This window comes from Triturus cristatus, chromosome 5_1 (assembly GCF_964204655.1).
Source record: "Triturus cristatus chromosome 5_1, aTriCri1.1, whole genome shotgun sequence".
NCBI classification, from domain to species: Eukaryota; Metazoa; Chordata; class Amphibia; order Caudata; family Salamandridae; genus Triturus; species Triturus cristatus.
In genome coordinates, this window is record NC_140587.1 from 658,407,729 (window position 1) to 658,419,779 (window position 12,051).

The 12,051-nt window shown below is 39.9% G+C and overlaps 1 protein-coding gene across 1 annotated transcript in view; it reads right to left on the bottom strand.

The window, feature by feature from the left end:
* LYPLA1 (lysophospholipase 1) overlaps positions 1-12,051 on the bottom strand; it is a 305,618-nt gene that overhangs the window by 232,422 nt on the left and 61,145 nt on the right. The gene's annotated exons all lie outside the window — the stretch shown is intronic.

Here is a 12,051-nt window from a genome sequence, read left to right on the forward strand (position 1 = left end):
CATAAATGCTCCTTGGTTCTAGATACAAGTTGTTCAAATATACATGTGCGTATCACATAGCACAATGAGGATAACAAATTATCAAGGAACCAAGGGAGAAGTATATTGACATTTCAACATCTCGTGAGTGTAAGGGTCTCCAGGACAAAGTCATCTGGCTCAATACCTGCATGTTTTGGGAGACAGAAAACAGACCAGTCATCAGTCTGCATTGGGCACACAGGTCTGTATAGTGTATAATGTGTAAGTTAAATAGACTCACCAATGTATATCAGAGAGGGGTATGTGCGAACCAACAACATCACTGTATGTCTACTAAAGAACCGATGGAAAGTTTGTCAACAGAGGCCTTATCCTTTTTGGGAGAGAAATTCTCTTGCTTAAATTGTATTTCAACTGAATGCCATACAAGTCCTCCGAATCCAATCTGGACTGTACATATCTGAAAAGTACATACACCACTACCATGCCAATTACTTCTAGTTCAAAATGCCCAAGCAATAGGGCATAACCTCACACCAAGGAAAACATGCATGAGTACAATGTTACTCTGTGCACTTAATAACTCCGTGTAAACCATCTACATCATGAAAGGAACCCAATCCTAAGTTATTTAAGGGTGCCCCAGTGTCTAAAAACAATTAGCCCGTGCACATATACATCAAAACTGGCCATCCAGTGAACAGAAGTACATGGCCACATACCAAGATCACATGATTCCAACATGTGGAACAGTGATGTGAGAAAAATATGGGGCGGTGTGTAATTTTACTGCAAACACCAACGTTTTTAAAACAAATAACAAAGTTCACATTTTAAGCATTCTCGAACTGTTACACTTAAAATGCTATTTATGTAGTCTGATGCCCTTGCACGAATCTGCATGTCAGACAGACGACACAAATGATCAAATAGTTCATCACCCAACACAGAAGCAGGATTCGGTGGAAGGAGCACTCCTGGTGCGTCATAATAACTAAAACACACTGAAAATTGCCTATGCTGGCAAGTGGCAGAATCTGCGAGCCTGGATACTTGCGGCAGAAACATCAGCAATGAGAATTTAAATGGAAGGAGATGCTCGAGAGCACTACCACTGGACTAAATGAGGTTTATGAACGGAGATGACTCTCAGTCCTTTCAACATAATACGTCCAGCTGACGTGCCCGAGTGGCCTTTTATTCATTTGTGGGTCACACCACCACACTACCTAGTGGAATATACATACACATTATGTATGTTCTATACAATGTTGTGCTGATATAATTTAGTTTGGCTATTGATGTGTCTGCACAGAGGCGTATACACTTGTGCATGAAGGCTCCCTATCCTGAGGATGTGCTTCTGAGCCAAATCACACACTGTATATATGCTTTACATACATACACATTGGAGCACAGTACCCAGAGTTGTGCCCTACACTATTGGTCGGCACATAGAGACAAACGATAGCACCGCCATCACACACACTATGTCAATACATGCAATGACGACGTACAGCAGATCGATTTTCATTGTTGGGACTCGGGCACTCACAATGTGATAGTTGAGCCCTTGATGTTGACTGAATTAATTTTGCTGCCAGAGAATAAGATCCTGGATGTATGAGTTTGAGATGCTCACTTTTTAATTGGATGATGGAGTTGACATGGATGTAATGTATTAAACATTACCATTGTTTAGGTACAAAGTACAAGTAGCTAGTATTAGGACCAAGTTGGCGATCTAGTTGTTGATGACAAGACAGAAGATAAATTAGCGGCTTATGCCGCTTCGTCCTGGGGTGCACGAGTGAACCATCAGGCTCCATCGACCATTGCGCATCTTAAAGAAGTAGGTTTACCAGCCCTACACAAGTGGCTACTGCTGTATGCCATTTGTTGGCAGGTTCTATAACTGGTTTAATTAAATGTTTTAGCAGATTTTAAGCAAGATCAGACCAGACTTGGTAACAATTGGATGTTGGCTGAAGCTCTTTTCAGCCTTCAAGAGTAAGTGTAGTACAATGTAGGATGGTTCACATGTACATGCGCCCAATACACAATTCTTTGGTATCATTGTGAATGGTGATATGTGTAATGAATGGGTTATGAACTATAAGCAAGTTAACCACACGCACAATACAATAAATGATATTCGTGGTTGGGTGATTACAGAGCATATAGGCACATGTACCTCACAACTGGGGCCCCATTTACACAGACAATGAAACAGCTTTCTCTACCTCAGTACTTGTGGACAGTCATTGCACGAGTGCACTACAAATTAGACCATTTTTGGAATTAAACTTTATGATTTCCACTATGCATGATCAAAGGACATGCATTCTTTGCTCCTGCTAGCCGCAATCTCCTAATTTACAAGCTGCGTGATATCCAGACCTTATGGGCATGACTTGATAATTCCTACCACCATGTTTGCGTGCCACCACATGATTGGAATGAAATTCTGTAATCTTGGCCATGTACTTCTGTTCACCAGATGGCCAGTGTTGGTGTGTATGTACATGGGATAATTGTTTTTAGGTACTGGGGTGCCCTTAAATAACAATGAGAATTGGTGTCCCATTCCTGATGTAGATGGTTTATACTCACTGTTGCTAAGCGCACGGAGTACTCCTGCAGGTTTTCCTTGGTGTGAGGCTACGCCCTATTGCTAGGACATTTTTAATATGAAGTAATTGACTTGAAGACTTGAAGTAAGATAGAGGTGTATATACTTATCAGATATCTAGAGTCCAGATTGGATTTGGAGGACTTGTATGAAATTCAGTTGAAATACAATTTAAGCAGGAGAATTACTCCCCTACAGAGGATAAGGTAACTCTGTTGACAGACCTTCCAGCGGTTGTGCAGTGGACATACAGTGATATTGTTCGTTTACACATACCCTACACTGATATACATTGGTCAGTCTATTTAACACACGCATATTATACACTAGACAGACGCGTGTCCAATGCAGACTGATGACTGGTTTGTTTTCTGACTCCCGACATATGAAAATATTGAGCCAGAAGATTTTGTCCTGATGAGACCCTCACACTCACAAGGGGTCAAAACGTCAACATACATCTGCTTTGGGTCCTTGATTATTTGTAATCCTCACTGTGCTATGTTGTACACATATGTATATTTGGACAACTTGGCTTAGGAACCAAGGAACATTTGTGGTGTCTTTTGTATATATAGGTTAATGTTTATGGAAATACTTAAGCAGTGCGTCGTCTGCATTATTTAGGAGTCACACTGTCATTTGCATTTCTATCGGAGGAGAATACATAACAGAAACTTTTTCAGTTGCTGTCAGTTTTATGCAACCCAAATGAGAATTTATCACGAGGATGCTGAAACAATACATTTACTGTGGGTTTCCCCAGCTTTACACAAACAACTCCACGTTTTAAATAAGGTATTTTGACTCTGGTCCCCATGGGCAGAGAGAATTGTCCTTGTGACACTACACATCCTCCGAGATGATCATGGGCAGCACTTGCGCAACTGAATCCCACACTGTGTCGGTATCAGCTCAAAAGGCATGCAGTGTTCACCAACCGCAGTCCTAGGCTGACGGAAGAGAAAATCCTCTTACCTAAGATATACAGCCTTTTTGATTCCCTATCTGGTGAGGTGGTAGGTAACATGCCCAAATTGATCGTAAAAATGGAGGATTGGACCACCAAGCTCTCCGGGGTGGGGTGCTAGGCGAGGAAACTGGTGTCCCTGGGTGCGGGCGATGGCGGCAGGCAATTGTCCTGTGCACAGGAGTTTCTGCTCAGTGCTTGGACCAGGCCTAGAGGAGGACATCTGTAAGGGCTTCATTGAATAGGAGTAATTGATTTGGCTGCATTGTCTTGAATGCCATTCGGATTCATCTGAGCACTATTGTTGCAAACTTTTAAGTCACAGAAAGAGCCAAGATACAGACCTTGTGAGTGTTCATCACCAAAATCTGTTTATGCCAATGTCTGCAGGGTTCAAAAAGGGGAGGGCATGTCCCCAATTCTATCAAGCGGTAGAATCGAGGGAGCATTCTTCAAATCCACATCAAATGGCGAGGAAAGAAAGGAAGTGACATTGTGGGATGGACCTGACGGGGACAGCACAGTGCCGCTTACTGAGGCGCTAGGGACCTGATGGGGACAGCACAGTGCCGCGTACTGAGGCGCTAGGAAATTGCTTAGAACAATCTTTGGATCCAGTTTGGTGCCGGGGCTATTCACAAGGTAAGGAGTCTGAGATTAGAAGTAACCCTCAGAACGGTGGTTAGTATAGGAAGCTGTGGTGGACAGGCCCACAAATTGGAAAAGGATCACACTTTTCAACCGCTATACATTTTAGGTCACACACACCAAAAAAGGTTTCTGGAACTTGCCACTGCTATGGAAAAATACCAGTTCATGGTTAGCAGGCAAAATAGAGGCAATAATGAATCCTGAAGGAGTACTGTGCCTTAGTAGAGGATGTACAATGCAAAAAGAAACTTTTAATGAGGTACAACACTAACTATGAGTTAGAGCATACCACTCAATTATATAGGAAAATCTAGCACAGGTTTCCAGAGTATTGAGAAAGTGATGTAAATAAAACTGAACTAATTCATAAAGATTTACAATACAAATGCTGTGCACTGAGGCTCGTTCGGTTTCACCCGTTGTCAATTCAAACTTAGAGTTTGAAGCTCTTATCATAGGTAATGAAACATTTGACAACGACCACGCCAGCTTAATCCCACTAGGAACTCAAAGTTGGACTATAAGTGAGTCTATAGATCATAGACAATCCTTACTCAAGATTTGACTTATTAAGAAGGATATCACTCTTGCTTCCAGAAGTGAGGGACATTGTGTTTTTCTATAATACCTGTACTTATGGAGTGATTTACCAATTACAAACACTAACTGAGTAATGGAAGGAAGGTGTATGCTCATGACTCTTTAGTAACATTATTAAATAAATATGAAGGTATATCCTATTCTTGTGTGTAATATTGCAGGACTGGAATCTAACTTGGGAAATATAGATTATTATTTTAGATAACTATCTTAGTTTTCAAGAAAATAGGTGAATTATTAAAAAAAAAATGTAACAGGGTTATTCAACTTTGTTTATTGTAGCACTAAGGGGCCACTGCGTAGGCCTGATAGTTTCCTCAAGTGGCTGAAAAATAAAGTAGTTTATTCCATCTCACAAATTAAAAGCGGTTGCAAAGATATCATAGTAGTTGAGGTTAAAGATCTCTATGGTAAAATATATACTCTATAAAATGTAAATTTACCCATAGAAATTTTTTTTTTTAATTAGATCATCTTATCTAAAACTATGAGTGGTATTACATTGATAGACTATTCATTATCAGTCTAATTGTTGGATTTCAATTGAACTCCCGCTTTTCTATTCAGCTGTGCGGAATTTGGGACTAACACTCATATTAAATAAAGCACAAACCTCAATTTTTTATATGAAATTGAGGCTAATAATACATAGGTATGGCAATTATCTTCTTGAAGTAATTTGCATTATTTTCAATTGAGGTGAATAAGCAGTCTTCTGTTACAGATTTTGTGGAAATTGAAGATTAGAGGGTGACCATGGTCCGGTAACATTTTCCTCTTTGTGTTTCACTGGTTCTTGGAAAGGAGTATGCAACTTCTTCAATGCCAGTATTAACATAGCAAAAGAATACAGAGATTTATTTAAAGCCGGAGCGGTTTATCCAGCTTTAAGAAGTAAGATCCTGGCATTTATAAAAATAACTCTTATTTGCAGGCAGATGGTTCTGATTTTACTTATAAAAACATGTTTGAAAATCTTATAATACAGATTGGGTTTCAATGAACTCGCTCACAGATAAAGGTTAAAGATCTAAATTGTCAGAGGAATGACAGAGTGTAGTTTGGCTGAAACAAACCTTCTAAGGGTCAATAGGGTTTCCCTAGGTGCAGGCTGAGCTGGGGCCCAAAATCCACAGCTAGGCACACTGCGAAAAAAAGGGGCAGCTTTCACTGGAAAAATGTCATGTGTCCACATTGCGTTTTGGGCCGTTTCCTCTTGCGGGCACAAAGCCTACTCACACAAGCGAGGAACCATTTTTATCGGGTGACTTGGGGGAAGTGCTCGGTGGGTAGAAGTTTGTAGCTCCTCGCAGATTCCAGAACTTTCCATCACAGAAATTTGAGGATTTTTTTTTTTTTTTTTTACAAAGTTTGAGGTGGGTAACAGAACCTGGCGAGAGCCTCACAAGTCACCCCATCCTGGATTCCACCGAGTGTCTAGTTTTAAAAAATGTACAGGTTTGCTAGGTTTCCCTAGGTGAAGGTTGAGCTATGGCCCAAAATCCACAGTAAGGCACATTGCGTAAAAAGGGTCAGTTTTCACTGGAAATGCGTTATATGTCCACGTTGCGCTTTGGGCAGTTTCCTGTCGCAGATACTAGGCCTACACAGACAAGTGAGGCACCATTTTTATCAAGAGACTTAGAGAAACACAGAATAGTAGAACAAGTGTTATTACTATTTGTCTTTCTATGCATTTCAGCCTTCCAAACGTAAGACAGTGTGTAAAACAAAGTAATTTTGAACAATACCCTCTAATTCACATGCTAATATGGGTAAACACAAATTCAGAGATGCACAAATAACCACAGAGATGCACAAATAACCACTGCTTCTAAACGACATATCTTGTTCAGAAATACATAAGTTTCCTTGATACCGATTTTTCACTCTTTATATTTTACCAAATGAATTACAGTATACTCGGTACACAATGAAAAAACATTGCAAGGTGCAACTCTGTTATAGGCTCTGGATACCTCGGGTTCTTGGTGAACCTACAAGCCTCGTATAAACCCGCAACCAGAAGGGTCCCGCAGGCGTATATAGCTTTAAAAAATCTACCATAGTTGGAAGAAGTTACAGGTAAAATTGTAGGCACATACGGCTGTTTTTTTTCAACTAAATTTCAAAAATCTTTTATTTCAACTGTTACTTTCCACAGGAAAACCTAGAAGGATCTTCACAAATGACCCCTTCCTGAATTTAGAATGTTGTCTACTTTTCTGAAATGTATAGTTTTTCGGGATCCATTCTTGGGTTCACACCCATTTCTACCACTAACTGGAAGGAGGTTGAAAGCACACAAAATAGGAAAAATAGGCTATGTCCCAGTAAAATGCCAAAACTGTGTGGAAAATTTTGGTTTTCTGACAAAAGTCTGCCGGTTCCTGATAGCTGGGGGAAAATGAGGATTTTAGCACCACAAATCCTTTGTTGATACAATTTGCAGGGAAGAAACAAGATGCTTTCTTCTGCAGCACCTTATCTAATTTTTGCCCCGAAAACCCATATTTAGCTGTATTTTGTCTAATTTCTCAGCCCCCTCCACGGGAAGCCACAAACCCCTGGTACTTTGAGAATCCTAAGGATGCTGGAAGAAAAGGACGCAAATTTGGCATGGATACCTTATATGGACAGACAGATATGGGGCCTACGCGTGTACTACCCCAAATAGTCAAAAAAGGGCGTGGCATGGGGAGGAGGCCTGGCAAAGAAGGGGTTATCAGTACGTTTTTAAGAAGGCTGGTTTGAGGAGCAGTGGTATACTAAACATGTTTACAACTGAAATGTCAGAACCAATGCAGGTTTGACGAGAGAGGCTATAGGAGAGAATGACTTCTAGAAAATAGGTGAAGTTACGAAGCAAGATGGCAGTATGAATACAGAATGGGCTGTGCAAGGAAATCGGAGTGCACAAAGATACCCGCTAGTCTATTAGATTTTTACAAAGAATACATCTTCTATCATAAGTAACCCATCAATTAAACACAATTAATTTTATTTCAGTCACTATAATAATTCCTGAAACACTGATATTTATAAGATAAGAAACTTCTAGATCTATACATCCAACTTTATTACTTCTTCCAAAAATGCATTAAAAACACAGTATTTCATCATAACAATTTCATCAAACACAAAATGTAATGAAATAAAACAAAATAAACCCCAATCCGTTCTCACATGATGACCCGTATATCTACGAAAGGAGGATTATCATTACCAATGAGGATGGTTTTATGAAGTTTCAGGCTGCCTCATAAATAAATATGTCTATCACCTGTCTTCAGCAGTGGCATCGGGAAAGTACATGAGTAAAATCGACAGGTGCCCCCTGAATCTTTGATTTTGTAACACACAAGGTCTAATTTACCCTCTGTGGAAAACAGCGGTGTGAGTATCATTCACAAAAATTGGAGACGACTAGTGAATATATATTCGGTACAGGAATTATACTGCTTGAAACCAAACAAAACCCACATATTTTTATGTGAAATAGGTTATTGAAATATGGGTTCGGAAGAAAGTTGTTATGAGTCAATTAGGCCACCAAAACATTAATTGACCGTTTAACCACTGGCTTAGACACAGCGATGGAAGATTGAAGAGGGTTCTCCTCTCTCTGCTCATAGTAAGACATCCGGGGGAGGGGGTGGGGGGGTCTCGAAAATATGGGACTGCATATTTTATTTTTTTGGACGAGTTTTATATAGCACGAACTAGACCCGAAGGTATCGGAGCGCTTTGCAACAGTACCAGTTACGTTGCAGACGGACACAATAATTTTTGTTACGCACAAGGAGATTAAGTGATTTTCACAGAATCTTAAGCCTCCCTGCCGAGACTCGAACGCAGTTCCCCAGCTACGTGATAGACCGCCCTAGCGGTTAGGCCACATTTTCACCCCATGTCTGGTATGAATGTGAGAGCAGATTGGGGTTTGTTTTAATTCATTACATTTTGTGCATGATGAAATGCTGTATTTTTAATGTATTATTGGAAGAAGTAATAATGTTGGATGTATAGATCAAATAAGTTTCTCATATTATAAATATGAATGTTTCATGAATAATTAGTCAATGAAATAAATTGAATTTTGGAAGTAACTGGTGCACTGGCGTAACAAAATTTGAGGGGGCCCCCCTGCAAGGTACATGGTGGGGCCCCCGCTCTGGATTGAATCCGGAGCTCCCAGGCCTGACTACTGTGCAGAGCGGGCCCCCTGCGGCTCAGGGCCCCCCCGTACCACGGGGGATGTGGGAGCCTGTGTTACGTCACTGAACTGGTGGGCTAGTAATGACTGTAGATTTTGTCATGTGTTTCTTGTATGACCCATTGTAGTTTTCCCTACGTTAGCCTAATTATGCAAGTTATAGGCCACTTTTGTTTTGCTCACGTTACTAAATATCATGCATGCTTTTGTGCCACATTGTATTTTCACACAGAACCAGCACTTTTTTCCTGCGATTTAGTCTGAACAGTCTAGGCAAGGTCACACAACATTATCACTTGTTATTCTCTCTGGTCAGACACTAGCACCTAGACATAATAAAAGAATACAGCTGCTATTTTGAATACACATAGCTTGTCAAATAACAGAGGACAGGTGTTCTGAAAACACACACATACACACTCACAGCGAAGGTACTGAGACCAGAGTGCTGAGTCAGCTGAGATGTAGAACATCCACCTATATGCTAAGGTATGGGGTCTGCCACTAAACCCAGAGATCTGTAATTTGTAACCACTTAGCTTCAGTAGTACAGGGAGAGTTTAGGCAGATCAGTCCGATAACATGGCAGGGCTCTTTATTGTATATGGATTATGAACCATGCGGATGACATTGACATGTATTTCTTTTCCAATTGTGGCACAATTATTAAATTTTTGGGCACAATAGTTTAAATAAACATTGTAAACTTCCTTTGTGTCTCTTTTCTACTTTATTGTGGACAAGTACGAGTGAGAGAATGAAAATGGTGTGTCCTATTACTGTGATCCCTGAGAGGGTCAGGATTTCTGGATCTTGGGTGCCAAATCATTTGTCTCTCTGGAAAGGTTAGGAGAGCACGTGAGGCACTATAGCTAGTCGAACTCTGGCTCATAGATACTGATGTGGTATGGTGACTCAGTCCCCTACATACTGATGTTCTATGGTTCCAAGCATAGTTTAGTTCCTTAACCAGACACAAATCTGTTTCCATACCCCTATATAAAATTATGTCCAAAAGTAGTGTATGAATGCCCAACAGTAGTAACCAAATTGTGGAAACGTGTAGTGTTTAAAAGTCTATTGGTAAATTGCTCCTCTCTGCACTTGCAAAACCAGTTGTTTGTATTTCTCGTCTTACTGTATAATTTAAATAGGTTATGTTGATACAAAAAGGCCATTGGGGGAAAGAATTAAACCCCAAACTCTACCTTGAACAATCAAATCAAAGAATGCAGACATATCTAGAAGAAAAAAAAAAGAGAAGACAGGGACTGTCATCATCCAGTATGTGATTGAGGAGCTCGATGCCGGACTGGAAGGCTTCATATTGCCATACATGCAATTTAACATGACGAGTAGGATGCACAGCTAGAGAAATGGGGAACACAGTTAGAACATAAATGATTATGAAGGTAAAAAACAATATGCACTGGACCAAAGGAAAAGGTGGTAAGTAAATGGAGTATACTGGACTAAAGGACAGGATGATTCAGGAATCTACTCGTCCAACAGTAAATTATGAATTTAGTGCGATGTAATTAGGCAGAAAGTTATGGCAGCATTCAATTTATATCAGGGATATGATAATAGCTTCTCTGAGTATGGTACACGTCATATTATGTCTGGATTTTGATTCTCTCAGGCCTCCGATTATACATCTTTCCGATTTTATTGCACTCTGAACTTACCAGGGCTCTATGTATCTCAAACATCACAGGCTCTGCATATGTAGAAGCTGTGTTTATGAAAGTGGCCAGTTTAGGCAAACATTCTGTTTGTGGTAGGGCTTTGTATAACCCAGCAGTTTCATTATGCTGGAGCTCTCATTATAACCACGCTAAGAATAGATCATTGCTCTCTTTCTTAATGTAGCTTCTGAGGAATCTTACTGTATAACGTTTTGGCAAAAGAACTTGTAAGCTTCCACTCACTTTCACAAATGTTACTATAAAGAAACTCAAATTCCACAGTTAACCCAGTGGCCAACTGAAGATCAAGGAGATCCTCCCAGTGTGATTTTACCCACTTGACCACACTGTGGAGTGCATAGGAAGAGCAATTCATCTCACTGTGGCACAGTGACTTCTTTGCCATCAAGTGTGAATACATACTAAATGCAGTATCAAGGGCAGGACATTTACATTTCACAACTAGATAAACTCTGCAAAGTTTTGTGAGAGTCAAAATGTTAAGGGCTATCTATGCACGTAAGGTTGGTTTATACATGCAAATCTTTTTTAGTGTTGTAAAAGAATTTACTTGCGTACTCATGTGGGGAAATCTAAGGCAATGCTGGCGAAAATAAAAATGTTGGCTTTGTAAATGTTGAACATAGGTAGAATGTGGTTGTTTCAGGGCTGGAATACCCTGTGCGTTTGTGCCCACCCATAAACTTGCATGCTAAGGGTTTTCACCAACTCCATCCTGAAAATGGTCAGAAATGTAATTCTGACCAGCACAAGAACAAATATTTTTCCAGCGTGACAAGAACTTCTCACAGGAGAAAATATTTTCCCACAAGAGAAAACAGAAATAAAGGTTTTAATAAGTTTGTTCAGAATTGTTTTTGCACGGGCAATATACATATCTATATTTTCTCATGCTAAAATGGAGTTCGCAAACATCTGCTAGAAGTACACCTGGAAACCTGCAACTGTTGCAGATTTTCAGCCCTACTTATTTCAACTCTTGTGAATTCCTGAACTTTGTAAATCTGCACAAATGCTACATCATAAACCTGCAGGTGCACTTTTATGACTTTCAACAAAGGGGCTCGTACTAGTTTTACATTCATTCAACAGCAAACATGTTTAGATGAATGCCGCCTTAGAGAAAGAAATGGCGTTTAAAATTCATCTTAAAAAATGCACTATAGTTTAGTAAAACTGGAAACTTTTTTTTTTTTAGTTGCACATTTTTTGAGACATTTAATTTTGAAAACAAATTGCACAATATCATCGCTAAACCATCTGCAACCTTCATCCGATTCTTTGCAAATTT